Source organism: Ochlerotatus camptorhynchus, unplaced genomic scaffold (assembly GCF_037179485.1).
Source record: "Ochlerotatus camptorhynchus isolate MF236.1 unplaced genomic scaffold, CSIRO-AGI_Acam_v1.1 ptg000167l, whole genome shotgun sequence".
Taxonomy (NCBI): domain Eukaryota; kingdom Metazoa; phylum Arthropoda; class Insecta; order Diptera; family Culicidae; genus Ochlerotatus; species Ochlerotatus camptorhynchus.
In genome coordinates, this window is record NW_027040657.1 from 485,078 (window position 1) to 499,602 (window position 14,525).

The following is a 14,525-nucleotide window of genomic DNA, read 5'->3' on the forward strand; positions in this document are numbered from 1 at the left end:
TAACTGGTGCCAAGATTTTACGAGAATTCTGCACCATAAGCGGCTTATAAGATCCCTTCCCGGGCCGACTCCGATGAACCATATAAAAATAATCGGTCGCATGAGATTTCGGCGCATTTTTTTTACGACCACCGATCAGCCCAATATTGCATCTCGCGTGGAAGAAAGTTATCGAATTCTCATAAACGTTTTCGCTGCAACCGTCTCAATCATCGTTCGAGACTAATAAAATCCTTTCAAGGTGGTAATCCGGAATGGAGTCATCGCGGGCAAAAATCAGCTCATATCGTTCGGCGAAGGCGGTGCACGGCGGCCTTTTTCGAAAAAAAAAAAACCAATTCAAGTGATCGACCAGAATGAAAGGAACTTAATCGAAAAACAATCAAATAAATAACCGTTTTTAATTAAGTTTTGTGATAAAAGCCAAATGATTATTGCCGCCGTGGAAGCCTCCGAACTGTCCCCACGCTCCAGCCAGTTGAATGAAATTCTGTGGGTCTGGCCGCCGTTACCGATCCAAACGAGTAGAACAACCGATCGGTTAATGTATTTATAATTTTAATTCGCAAAATTATAACCATTACAACGCACCGGATTCGACGTCGACACGGGACGGAGATTGACCTCGATGGCCTCTCCGCTTTTGTGAGGCTGACTGCGATCGTGATCGGAAGCTACCACCAACTAACCTCTCCCACCATGGACGCTGGTTATGGATTGAAATGTTTACCAAAGCAATGATCTGCTGATCGTGTTCGCGCCTTCCTTCCTTCGTATAGCTATCTATAGCTTACTCCGGCTCTTGCTGCACTGCTGTGGGTTAGGCAGACGGCAGTTGAATGCAACTCAGTGGGTACAGTGAATGGTAGAGCAGCAAGTGTAATGCGTGTGTAGGAGAGATCGAAACGCGAATCGGAGCTTGGCTGGTGGGGCTGGGAGGAGTGCCGATGACCTCCCGGGTCAATCAATATTTGCTTTCGAGGCATGCCACAACCACCACCACCGACGACTATAAACAGCAATTTGCGATCATTATCGAGGCTAATTTGATTTAGTACTGGAGTGGCAGATAAATGGCATGCGAAATGCGGAGCGATGGCTTTTCTTTGAGGTTTTTCTGGGGGGTATAAGATGGTTAGGTCAAAGTGGCACAATTCTCGAAGGGGGGTTACAGGGGAAATATGTAGCGATAAGTAGGTAAAGTGTTTTATTTTAAAGGATGTAAACATGATAGATTGTTTTTAAATTATTGGGTAAACCCTTCAAGTCAACTGTTTGAGCGCAGCGTTGAAAATCTTAAATCAAAAGAAGAAAATTAAATGTATAATTATTCACAACATCACACATTGATAATACTCACCAATCTTACCTACCTATAAGTTACCTACCTAGAGCCTAGAAATTCACCACACCTACACTATCAGCCAGTAGAGATAAGAAATGTACTTAGAGATAAGCGATGTCGGAAATATACAGGAGTTGGAAACGTACAGTTGAAGAGTGCACACGCATCTCTGTTCGCGTCAGTGAGTCCAATATTTTTATCATGTCGGTAGATTGCATGCTGCTCGAGGATAGCTTCACCGGACTGAATTCGGTCCATCTCCACCCTTGGGACTCCGGACAATTGGTGAACGGAGACACGCCAAGCGAGCATTGGGCTCGTACACCAACCTTATTTTGCTAGTCGTTTAATTTTGATAGTTTCTCCGGTTTGAAGATCTGCTTAGAAACAGTATATCATTATTTATTTTCCTGAGATCGAGATTAGATAACTGTATATTTCGTAGTTGCTATTTCGTGATTGACAAGGACTATCTAAATTTCACAATGCACGCCTTGTACTTACGATAAGCTAACCATCATATATGTGTAGGATCACTACTTGGTCAATAACGGCATCGTCCACATCCATCGGGAGCACAGAAAAAAAACCGAATTTTAACCATCGCGTGAAACCTCACCTCGTTTAACTGACAGATCCCCAAGCCATCGACACTTCCTCAAACTACCAAGGCTGCAAACAGCGTGTTGATTCATGGTTGACATGGCTGGTTCTCAACAATGCGATAATCAATCGTTATGATTCATCCACCATTCGAAAGGTATGACTATCAACTTTCATTTGGAACAAAAAAAAATCAGATTGGACCTATGATTGCCCAACCGGGATGAAAAAAAAATCCTGGAAAGGTCCCGAGCAAAATGCGTGTCGATTTATGTTGACATGACTGGTTCTCGGCAATTTGGTTGCCAAATTTTAAGATTGAGCCACTATTCGAAAAGTTTGACCATCTTCTTTCGAAATTAGCAGACAAGGAACCGATTGAATCTGTGGTTGGCCAGTCGGAACGGGAAAACCCGTAACTCTGCGGAAATTCAGATTTACCGGGAAAATGGCAAATTCCTGAAAGAAGACCTAGAGATCCGCATTTTTTCCTATATTATAATGAGCACAGAGAAAATATGCTACCACCATTTCGATTATGCTACCCGGTTGCCATAAGTGGTCCTTTGGATATCCGGAATCACCGGAAAAATGGTCAATTCCTGACCGGGTAAACCTGTAAGTAACCTGTAAATTCCCAGTTTTTTTTCTAAATTGCATACAATCTTATAAAGGTTAAATATGCCATCACAACATCGATTCTGCTAACGGGTAGTCAAAAAACGGTTTCCTTTCGATCGGCCATTGCAATAGATCCTTGATTGTCTTAAAATAGCGGTACCAGGAACAGGAACTCTGGATATTGAAGGTCTGTCAACAAGTCAGTCATCCAAATCGTCTTGCTTACACAGGAACTCAGGCCAATGTACTCGGCTTCAGTTGAAGACATCGCCACGGTTTATTGCTTTCTTGCCAACCATGCAACAATGTTTCCATGCACCTTCAACAAAAATTCAGAGACGCACTGCAGTCAGTTTCGTCACTGGAAAAATCCTCGTCCAAGAAGGCAGTAACTACTAATTCCTTCGGCTTCCTCCTGTAGACCAATTTCAAAGCTTTTGTCTCTTTTAGGTACTCGTTTGGCGTGCTTCCAATGTTCATCACCTTGCCAAGTATCCAACGACAAAACATAGGTCGGGTCGTGTACCCATCATGATGTACAACAGGCTTCCTATGAGTTCACCGCAGGAATGCTCACAACGCTCAGTCTCTTGACTCAACAGCAGTCTTGGTTCAGCTGGCGTATTAACGGGATTACAATGTTCCATACCAATACAAACAATCACTCTTTCTATCTGGCTAGTCTGGGACAGCTTTGTTAGACCATGATTCAAATCCGTCTTTATTTTGATCCCGAGGAAATGGTGTAGCTGCTTCGGCAAACATACTTTTGAACATAAAAACCAATAAATGATCCATAAAATATTGGAAAACGTTCCATAAAAAACATCCAAATGATCCATAAAACTTCGGAGAAAATCCTTAAAAAAGTGTGAATGAACCATAAAAAAATATCAATATGATCCATATTTAATGTAAAATTTAGCAACACAATTGTAAAAATGTACCGCTAAATTTCTAAGCAATGAGCATTGAAATTGTACGAATTACCCATAAACATATTGCAATTGATCCATAATACATTCAGCAGTGAACCTTAAACTAAAGAAAGTGATCCATAGAAAATCATGTTTGCGCACTTAAAAATATAGCCATGTTCGTATTAATGAAAGCAACTTCCTCAGAGCAGTCTCGTTTTGGACAGCTTGAAGCTGAAATAGGTTTTATTAAACTAATATAAAATCAATACCAATCTTAATGCTTATAATAAAACCTATTTCAGCTTCAAGCTGTCCAAAACGAGACTGCTCTGAGGAAGTTGCTTTCATTAATCCGAACATTCTTGAAGAACAACATCGGATATAGCCTCAAAATGTCAGAGGGATCAACACCACCGTTGAGTGAAGAACAGAACAGCGATAGAAACTGTACGCTTTGTGAAGGCCATGACCACGTAGATGATATGGTTCAGTGTGATGTCTGCGATTTCTGGACCCATTATAGGTGCTGGTAAGACAACAGCTGTAAAGGATGTTCCGTATACGTGCTCTAAGTGCACAAATATGCTGAAGGTGGCAAAAGGAACCAAGAAGTCTGTCCCAAAGAAACCACCTAGCAGAAATAATAGAGCGAGGAGTGATGCCGCAACCGAATCTGGATAAGGAAGTACCAATGAGGTCAGCCTGGAAGAATCCCTAGACCAGTTGCTGCAGGAGAAAAGCGCAAATAAGAAAGCGCTGGAGGAAGAGAAATTCCTCCATGAAAAGCGATAGGAGGCTGAGCGGGAGATTTTCAAACCGAGAGTTATCTTCCGTCACTCTTTCAACAAAGATTTGGCTAGATTTAGCATTTAGGGATTCAATTATTATTTTAGTTAAGCACGCAAACGATTTAGAATGAGCTACTTACTAGTTACTTAGGGTTAATCATGTATATAGCGTTTAGGAACAAATTGTAGGTTACCAGATTTTAGGATCAAATTGTAGTATCTAGATTAAGCAAATATAGAGTTATTAAATTCAATATTTGCAAAAATTCCACCTCCAACTAACCTACTTCAGTAGCTACATAGAGGTAACTTTAAGACCAGAAGGTCCCAAAGAAATGTGCTCAACTTTTTGGCTAAGCTCTGGTACTATTTTCGGTCCCAAGCTTATCGATGCACCCCTATAAAACACGAGAAAATCCACGAACCCCTCATTTTACCTGTCAATCTTTCATAGCAAATATTGTGTAGTACTAGAATTTTGACTAGAATGGGGTACGTTAATCGATTTGCTTGGGACCAATAGGCAAGTCAAGTAGTGATCCAATTTAAAATCGTTAGTTTTGTATTGATTGTTGATGGCTAGTTCACTACAAATAACTACAATTTAATTAAACGATAGGTATACAGGGCGGACTCGATTATCCGGAGTCTTGAAAAAAATTTCACTCCGGATAAACGAGCCCTCCGGATAATCGAGCCATCAAAAAAAAAATTTTTTTTTTGGTCTTATGTGGTCTCATTTAATGTTTTTAGTGGTCCCATTGAACGCTATTGAAGGATTATGGAATCGGACCACTGGTTTTGTAGATATGGCCGGAACAAGTTCCGACGTTTATGGGCCATGAGGCTAAATTTGACTTGAAAGGAACAAAACCCATTAAGCGACATATCAAATTAAATCAAAATTTGATATCAAGATCAATGGTGGCAAAAATTAAGTACCTTGGACCATATTGGCCACTTCCGGGCAAGTTCCGGGTGCCTCCGGCAAAGTGGCCAGAACCAGACCTGAATAATAACCTATCATGCGACACATCAGATTATATCAAAATTCCATAACCAGACCAATGGTGGAAAAAAATTAAGTACCTTGGACCATATTGGCCACTTCCGGGCAAGTTCCGGATGCCTCCGGAAAAGTGACCAGAATCGGACTTGGATAATAACCTATCATGAGGCACATTAAAATATATCAAAATTCGATAAGAAGATCAATGGTATTGAACCCATGGACCATCCGCTTGAGAAGCGAACGTGTAGCCAACCACGCCATGGGACCCCACAACTTGAGAAAAATCGTAGTCTCGCGACTCTCACGAGTGTGTAGAGACAAAATTAAGCTTGACTAAAAGTCACGGCTACCGTGAAGGCACCATATTTGTCGAGGTTCCTAACTTGACGCACTCGATCAATTTCGACCATTTTCCATTCATATTTTTGAATTATAACATTGCAAATATGAGTTCCGGTGCTCTAGGGATGATAGTGTAACAATTCAAATGATGGTTGCTGATAAAGCGGCTGCAGGCGAAAATAAAGACGAGAATGCGGAATTCGATGTCATGTCTGATGCTGACATAGTCAATGCTGTTCTTAGCCATGATTCACATTTTTATGAAGGAGAAAGCGTGACGAACACCACTCTGGATGAAACTGCAAACATTTCTACAGCAGATGACAACCAAGGTGAGGAGTACGAACCAGTTCCAGATCAATCAGCACTGAACAGTATTGACACTATCATCACATGGGCTGAGGAAAACCAATTGCCGGTGGAACGGCAGTTTTTACTTCGTGAAATCAGGGGAAATATTCTTGATAAAATAGTCAATAAGGATTGATTTATGATCAAATTTGCAATTCTCTTTGTTTTTACTGAATCATTTTATTGATGAACTACTGTTTTTACTGAAATGATGAATAAATGAATTGAACTACAAAATAAGATAAGAAAATTGATATAAATTTTCAGGTATGAAGCCACCAAAAGACCAATTCTCACGAAACCCCCCTTTAACCCTCCGGTACTCGCGCCAACTTTTATAACACGAGTACTCGCGCGTTGTACTTTGTACAACAGTGTTAGTTTTCCTTTACCATTTTGCAGCCGAGCTACCAATCGATATGAAACCAACGGGTATTAATTAAAAAACTTGTTTTTAACTAAACAAGCTAAAATTTTATCACAGTTTACCCACAAAAATGCGGATAATAGAGAAAATGTGTATGGAAGCCACGTAAAGTCCGTACTACGTGGGATTTGACTTAATTGGTTACAACATGGAAACTCTAGAGATTCTGACCAGATAGAAAATTACTGTCGTCGACAAAGTTGTTCAGAAGGTCAAGGCCTTTTCGTTGGTGGACAGAAGTTCAGCGTTTTTTCACTTCACGGCACTAGTATACATGTAAAATTCTCGCATATATAACATATTTCTAGATCCTAACCATATAAAAAGTTACTGTCTTCGGCAAAGTTTTTTAGGAAGTTCAGATCTTTTCGTTGGTGGAGTAGTTCAGAAAATTCTCACTGCGTGGCGCTAGTATATACATGCAATTTTCGCATATACAATAGCTCGAGATCCTGAGCAAATAGAAGTTACTGTCTTCGGCAAACTTGTTCAGAATGTCAAGTAGTTTTGGCTGGTGGACAGTAGTTCAGAATTTTCTCACTACACGGCGCTAGTATAAACGTGAAATTCTCATATAAAATATCTCGAGCTCCTGACCAGATAGAAAGTTACTGTCTTAGGCAAAGCTGTTCAGGAGATCATAGCTTTTTTGCTGATTAACAGTAGTTCAAAATCTTCTCACTAGGTAGTGCTCGTATACATGTTAAGTTCTCGCATGTGATACATCACTAGATCGTGACGAGATAAAGAGTAAATGTCTTTGGCAAAGTTTTTCAGGAAGTCAAGATCTTTTCGTTGGTGGACAGTTGTTCAGAATTTTCTCCCTACTCGGTACTAGTATACACATGCAATTCTCGCATATACAATAGCTCGAGATCCTGAGCAGATAGAAAGTTACTGTTTTCGGCAAACTTGTTAAGGGGGTCAAGACTTTTTGGCTGGTGGACAGTAGCCTAGAAATTTTTCACCACATGGCGCTAGTAAACGTGTACAATTCTCACGTATGCTAAACTCGAGATTCATGCCAATGCCTATTGCTTGGTGCCCAATAGTTCAGAATTTTCACACTATGTGGCGCTAGTATACACGCGAAATTCTCGCATGTAAAATATCTCGAGATTCTGATCAGATAGATTTCTCTAGTGGACAATAGTTCAAAATTTTCTCACTACGTAGCGCTAGAATACACGTGAAATTCTCGCATGTGGTTTGTTTCGAGATCCTGACCAGATAGAAAGTTACTGTCTTCAATAAAGTTGTTCAGGAGGTCAAAGCATTTTTGGCTGGTAAACAGTAGTTAAGAATTTTCTCACCACGTGGCATAGATGTACACTTCTCGTATAAGCTATATCTCGAGATCCTAATCAGATAAAAAGTTACTGTCTACAACAAAGTTATTCAGGAGGTCAAAGTCTTTTGGCTTTTGAACAATAGTTTAGAATTTTCTCATAAACCCTAGGCTTTAAACTCCTGAACAACTTTGTTCAAGACAGTAACTTTTTATCAGGTCAAGAACGTGAGATATTTTATATGCGAGAATTTCTCATGTATACTAGCATCATGAAGTGAGAAAATTCTGAACTACTGTCCACCAGCCAAAAGACCTTGACCGCCTGAACAACTTTCTATCTGATCAGGATCTCGAGATATAGCATATGCAAGAAGTGTACATGTATACTAACGCCACGTGGTGAGAAATTTTTTAACCACTGTTTACCAGCCAAAAAGTCTTGACCCCCTAAACAACTTTGCCGAAGACAGCAACTTTCTAGCTGATCAAGATCTCGAGCTATTGAATATGGGGAAAGGCGTATATACTAGCACCGCATAGTGAGAAAATTCTAAACTATTTTCACCCAACAAAAAGATCTTGACTTCCTGAAAAACTATGCCGAATACATTTACTTTCTATCTGGTCAGGATCTTGAGATATTTTATATGCAAGAATTTCACATCTATAGTAGCGCCGCATAGTGAGAAAACTCGGAACTACTGTCCACCTGCGAAAAAGCCTTGACCTCCTGAACAACTATGCCGAAGACAGTACGTTTCTAACTGGTTGGGAACTCGAGATATTTTATATGAGAATTTCACGTGTATACTAGCGTCGCGTAGTGAGCAAATTATGAACTATTGAGCACCAAGCAATAGGCTTTGATCTCCTGAAAAACTTTGTGAAAGACAGTAACTTTTTATGTGGTCAGGATCTCGAGATATATCACATGCGAGAATTTCACATGTATACTAGCGCTAAGTAGTGAGAAAATTCTGAACTACTGTCCGCCAGCGACAAGGCTATGATCTCCTGAACAACTTTGTCAGAGACAATAACTTTCTATCTTGTCAGAATCTTGATATATTCCATGTTGTAATCAATTAAGTCAAATCCCACGTAGTATGGTCACAGTTTTCGCGGTTTCCATTTACATTTTCCCTATTGTCCGCATTTTGTAGGTGTTTACTGTAATCAAAGTTTAGCTTGTTTAGATCAAAACAAGTTTTTTGAGGAATACTCGTTGGTTTCAGATCGATTGGTAACTCAGCAACAAAATGGCAATGGAAAACTCATGTGTGTTGTACAAAATACAACAGCGCGAGTAACGGAGGGTTAAAGGCCCTTAGGTACATTTTTTTTTACGGATCTTCAAAAATTTTGTTGTCATTCCCCGCACCTCCCCCTGAAACGTGACATAATTAGGGAACGGACAATCATGGGATTCAGTTTTTGTATGTTGTTGTGGCACATGATATGTTTGATTCCTTTCAGGTCAAAGTTAATCCAAAACCCCTTAACGCCGGATTTTATAACAAAGGCACACAAACACTTAAATATAGTCATTTCCCGATCTTGTCAGACTGAGTCGAACGATGTATGTTACTCGTCCTCGGATCGAAAGTCGGTTTTCCAAGCGGTTTATGAAAAATAATTTGCAAGATAGGTAAAAAAAAAAATATGACTCCGGATAATCGAGCCATTTTCTCCGGATAATCGAGCCCCGGATAATCGAGCCTCCGGTTAATCGAGCCTCCGGATAATCGAGTCCGGCCTGACAAATTTAGGCAATTAAAATAATTTAGCTGTAAAACGTTTTTTAGATGGTTTGGAATTGTATTTTCTTTTCATCTTTTTTTTTCTCGTTCATACTCCGACCTATCTAAGGTTTGGTTCTACGGAACTGTGAGTTCACAGTTCCGTTGAACCAAACCTGACGTCTATCCATTTCTGACAGCGACCGTTACCGTAGCTCTCTGAATCTCCCACAGGGTTGTCACTGGGTTTGGCGGTACAGGGTTATCCCGATATTCCGAACAGCCATGATCCATAAATTAGACGTATATAATTCACGTTTAGTAGAGATGAACCAGCCTAAGGCTGAAAGTCTCGTTAATAAAGGGAAAAAAAATCACGTTTTGGACACTGTTTTATTAATTTTGATCCATAAACCATGAAAAATTGCTCCATTATTGCTTAACTACTTAGATTTACTGTACTGCCGTGTTTTTAGGTAGATGTGCGGAGCGATGGTCAAGCGTCTAGAGTTAGCTTCCAAAAGAAGCTTCTATAATAATCTTCTTAAGAAAAAATGAAAAATATATGTTAATTTTATGGATCATCGATGAGCGAGCGTCTAGAATAAGCTTCTTAAAAAGTTTCTAAATGAAGCTTCCATAGGAAGCTTGCTAAGAATATTACTATAGAATCTTCTTTTTGGATGCTAATTCTAGACGCTTGCCCGTCGCTTCGCACATCTACCTTAAATACACTAAGTAGATAAGCAGTGGAGCAATTTTTCAAGGTTTATCGATCAAAATTAAAAAACAATAGTGTCCTAAACATGAATAATATACGTCTAATTTATGGATCATGTCTATATTTTTAAGTGTGCAAACTTGATTTTTTTATGGATCACTTCCTTTAGTTTAAGGTTCATTGCTGAATGTTTTATGGATCAATTGCAATATGTTTATGGGTAATTCGTTCAATTCCAATGCTCATTATTTAGAAATTTAGTGGTACATTTTTTTACAATTGTGTTGCTAAATTTCACATAAAATATTGATAATATTGATATTTTTTATGGATCATCCACACTTTTTTAGGGATTTTCTCCGATGTTTTATGGATCATTTGGATGTTTTTTATGGAACGTTTTTCAATATTTTATGGATCGTTTTATCAATTCTAAAGGTGCAAACTTAGGGCTGCCAGCTGCTTCATATAGTCTCCTCTCCACGGACTCAAAAGTATAGGCAGTAGTCATGCTTCGACCGCACGGAACCCATGCTCGTAAGGAACTCGTTGAAGTGGCTGTTCCAGCACCTCGATGACGGTTGGAGGCGAACCAGCCTAAGGCTGAAAGCCTCCTAAATAAAGCTAAATTAATTAATTAATCACCTCGATGACTGTTTCATGCCATAGAGTGACCGCTGCAGCAAACAAACCTCTCCATGATGAAACTTTGCCCCCTCTGGACACTGCATGTACACTAGACTGATGCAAAATTTGAAATTTTCGCTCCACAGTGCTCAAACGGTTTCAAATCAGATCCTGATTAGCCTCCCAAAATTCAAACTCATTTGGTAAGAAAATGACTTGGCACAAACTATTATATGGAAATTACTATGGGAAAACCAAACTTTTTGTGCATTGTCGAAAATTTCTTGCTTTTTCGAAAATTTCTATAACTATTCCTACGGGAAATTTTCTTAGCTACAACTTTGCGCAATATCGTTTTTCAGCCAAATGTCAAATTAAAATGATATTAATTGTTTAAGAGATTGATAATCTTATGGCATGATCAAGCAGCTGTTATGTGGACAACACTGCATTTTGCAGTGTGACATAGTAGCCATGATATTTGTGCTCTATTTTTCGCACCAGAAACATCAATGTTGCCAGCTGAACAGTTGAATTAGCATAATCATAAGACATCAGTGACTTGAATCAATAATAACTTTTGTTCCTTACATTTGATTGAAAAGTGGTTTTCAACAAAGTTGTAGCTACAACCACTGCTATCATTTTTGAAAGCATAGTGATGTGGTGAATTGTTAGATAGATATGAACAAAAACATAAGTTTTTGCATAGTAATTCCCATATAAACTTGAAATGGTTTGTGCCAAGTCAGTTTCTAACTAAAGTAGTTAAAATTTTGGGAGGCTAAAAAGGACCCAATTTGGAACCGTTTAAACACTGTGGAGCGAAAATTTCAAATTTTGCATCAGTCTATTGTACACATTTTCATTGAGTTTCCCAGTCAAAAATGCTGTCTTGACGTCTAGCTGATGAATCTTCACATTGTACGTCGTATCCAATGCCAATAGAGCCCTGATGATAGTCAATCGAGCTGCATGTGCAAGCGTCTCCTCGTAGTCCAGATATTTTCGCTGTGCGTATCTCTTGTAGTGCATTGGACGTCCGTCCGCATCCGTTTTGCACTTGCATGGTACGGGCTTCACCTCGTCAGGACAGTTGACCACGATCCAGATTCCGTTCTCGTCAAGGGATCTCAGCTCATCTTGATTCGCTTGCTTCCACTTGCAAATTAGCACCAGTAGAAAAAGCTCTATATGGAGAAATGAAATCTGCGAACCAACCTGGTCTATTGCACTCCCGATCACTAGACTTCGGAATATCTCCACACATTTCTTTATTATTGTGATGGGAGTGCTGATGCACCTTCTTCGTTGTCCTCCTGTTGAGCATCCGGATCTCCATCAGTGTCACTAGCATCATCATTATCTTCAAGTTGATCTTGATCATCATGATTTTTCCCCTCTTGCTCGAAAACTGGTGGAACTTCCCCCAAGTAACACATAAAACATCTTTTTGAAAAAGAATTAGAACGGCTTGTTGTATAAATGTATTATAAGAGATGCAGAAAACATCCCACGTTATATATGAGGTATAAAGATGTTTTCTTCATACTTCTTTGATTCAACATTTTCCAAAATAGTTTTCTTTTGCTTTTATCTTTAAATGTTATTTGAACGTGCATCTTACTGTTTTAATACCACTATAAAACTTGTCGTATACAAAATCAATCCAGATTGACGTAAACATTGACGGTGCCTTTGAGCCGGACTGTCTCTTCATGCAGTGATTGACAGTTTCTTAGGAGGTATTCGAAGGTTTGTTATAAAGAAAGTTTAAAATACTTTTTTATGACATCTCATAAATTAATACAACTGAAAATGTGCAGGTTGTCTTATAAGGAGTTGAAAATACGTTTAAATAACATTCTGGCAATAAGATGTACGCTTCGCTACTAACAAAAAGTCTTCATGACGGATCGAAGGCGTGATGAACGAGAAAATAATTTTCATGCCATTTTCATGAACATGATAGATACTTATAACAAACCTTTCATCAAGCGGTGTTGATCTAGTTAGGTAGTAACAAGTCTACCACGCCAAGGACAAGTGCTCGAATCCCATGCTCATGTTTTTTTTTTATTGTTTTTTTTTGTCGCTGGTTGTATAAGCTCCGCGTCTTGCGCTTTTTAGGTTGTATAAATGTATTAAATTATGTATATTAAAGTATTAGTGATTCTTTGCGTTAGTCATTACAAAGTATTTTCAACTTCTTTATGACAAGCCGTGTTGCTTGGGCCTCCGGTATGACCAATCTATGATCGGAACGTTCATTTGTTGACTTGAATGGAAATGCGGACTCGTTGAATTATACATCACGAGCCACAAACATTTTCCGCGATTAGTATGTCCCAAGACGGTATCCAGTCGGTGCGTACCCAAGCATAACACACTTTCGTCTAGTTGGATCCAGCTTACCTCTTTTCTGATTCGATATCCAGAAGAACGCTTGGCATCCAAATACTATTAAGGGGTGTTTACATCTGTGCGGATTTACTCGCGCTAGTGTACTCACCAACTAGCACGAATTTCAGTTGCTCCTAAAATTTCATGCTGGTAGACGCTGATGCCCTGTTTACTCTATGCTAGTGAGCTTTTTTGCTAGCAGCTATCTCATTAGCGCTAGTGAAATAGCATAAGTGTAAACACCCCATTAGCATTGTAACATCTGGCTTTTTACCGTGCCATCTTGCCGGGCTTCTGTTTATCCAACAGCATGGTTCTTATTTTCTCAACTACAGTTCGATTGTAACGTTCTGCGACGCCATTGTGCTGCGGGGTGAATCCCACCGTGGACTCCACTTGAATGCCTTTCTCCAAGTAGAACGATAGCTGCTTCTTCGAGACAAAAAATTCACGCCCCAAATCGCATCGCAAATTCGATATCTTCACTCAAAATTTCGCCATTGTCATTGCTTCGTAGACCTTGAAATTTTAGAAAATGTTATCCTTCTTCTTCAGCAGGTAACCGACTCCGAAGTGCGTATAAGTATTCATCCACAAACGACAGAAAATAACGATAGCCATCAGTTGCTGGCGGAGTTATCTGCCCACACAGGTCTGTATGCACGCGTTCCAGTGGCCTTCGTGTCTCCGGTCTTGTTACGTTGAATGGTTGCCTCAGCATCTTACCTTCAGTGCACTCATCGCAAAATTCTGCGTCACCCTTGCGTCGTCCACACGATCCATCCACAAATTTGCAATACCTATGATTTTGTTATCCTTCGACAGGATTGCTCGATTTGGTTTCAATTCTACATACACTCCAGCTTTCAGCAGTTTCGCCAATGACAGGAGATTGAATTTCCTTCGCCAGACGGCTTTGACGGTCTCGAGCTTTAATTGATCAATGGATCATTGAAAATGCTGAGATTTTGACAGAACTATGCTGTGGCTAGCACAGTATTTTACATTTGATCGTCCATAGCTCCAAAAGCATGCTGTGGTGGGTTCAAAACTTGACCATCTTAATTGATCAATTGAAATTGTTTTTCGTTTTGTCAATGTGCTTCCTGAAAAGCAGCCCCCTGTCAAGAGTCAGTCCGAGGTAGACTACCTCTTTGGATCACTCTACAACTGTGCCGTTTAGGCAGATTTTGTTATTCTCAGACGGATGAAGTTTGGGATATTTTGAGTATAGACAAATTATGACCTGGGTCTTCGCCACGTTGATATGGATCTTCCAGCTGTTGAAATACTCAGACAGGACATCCAAGCCTCTCTGGAGTTTGGTAGTCAGAG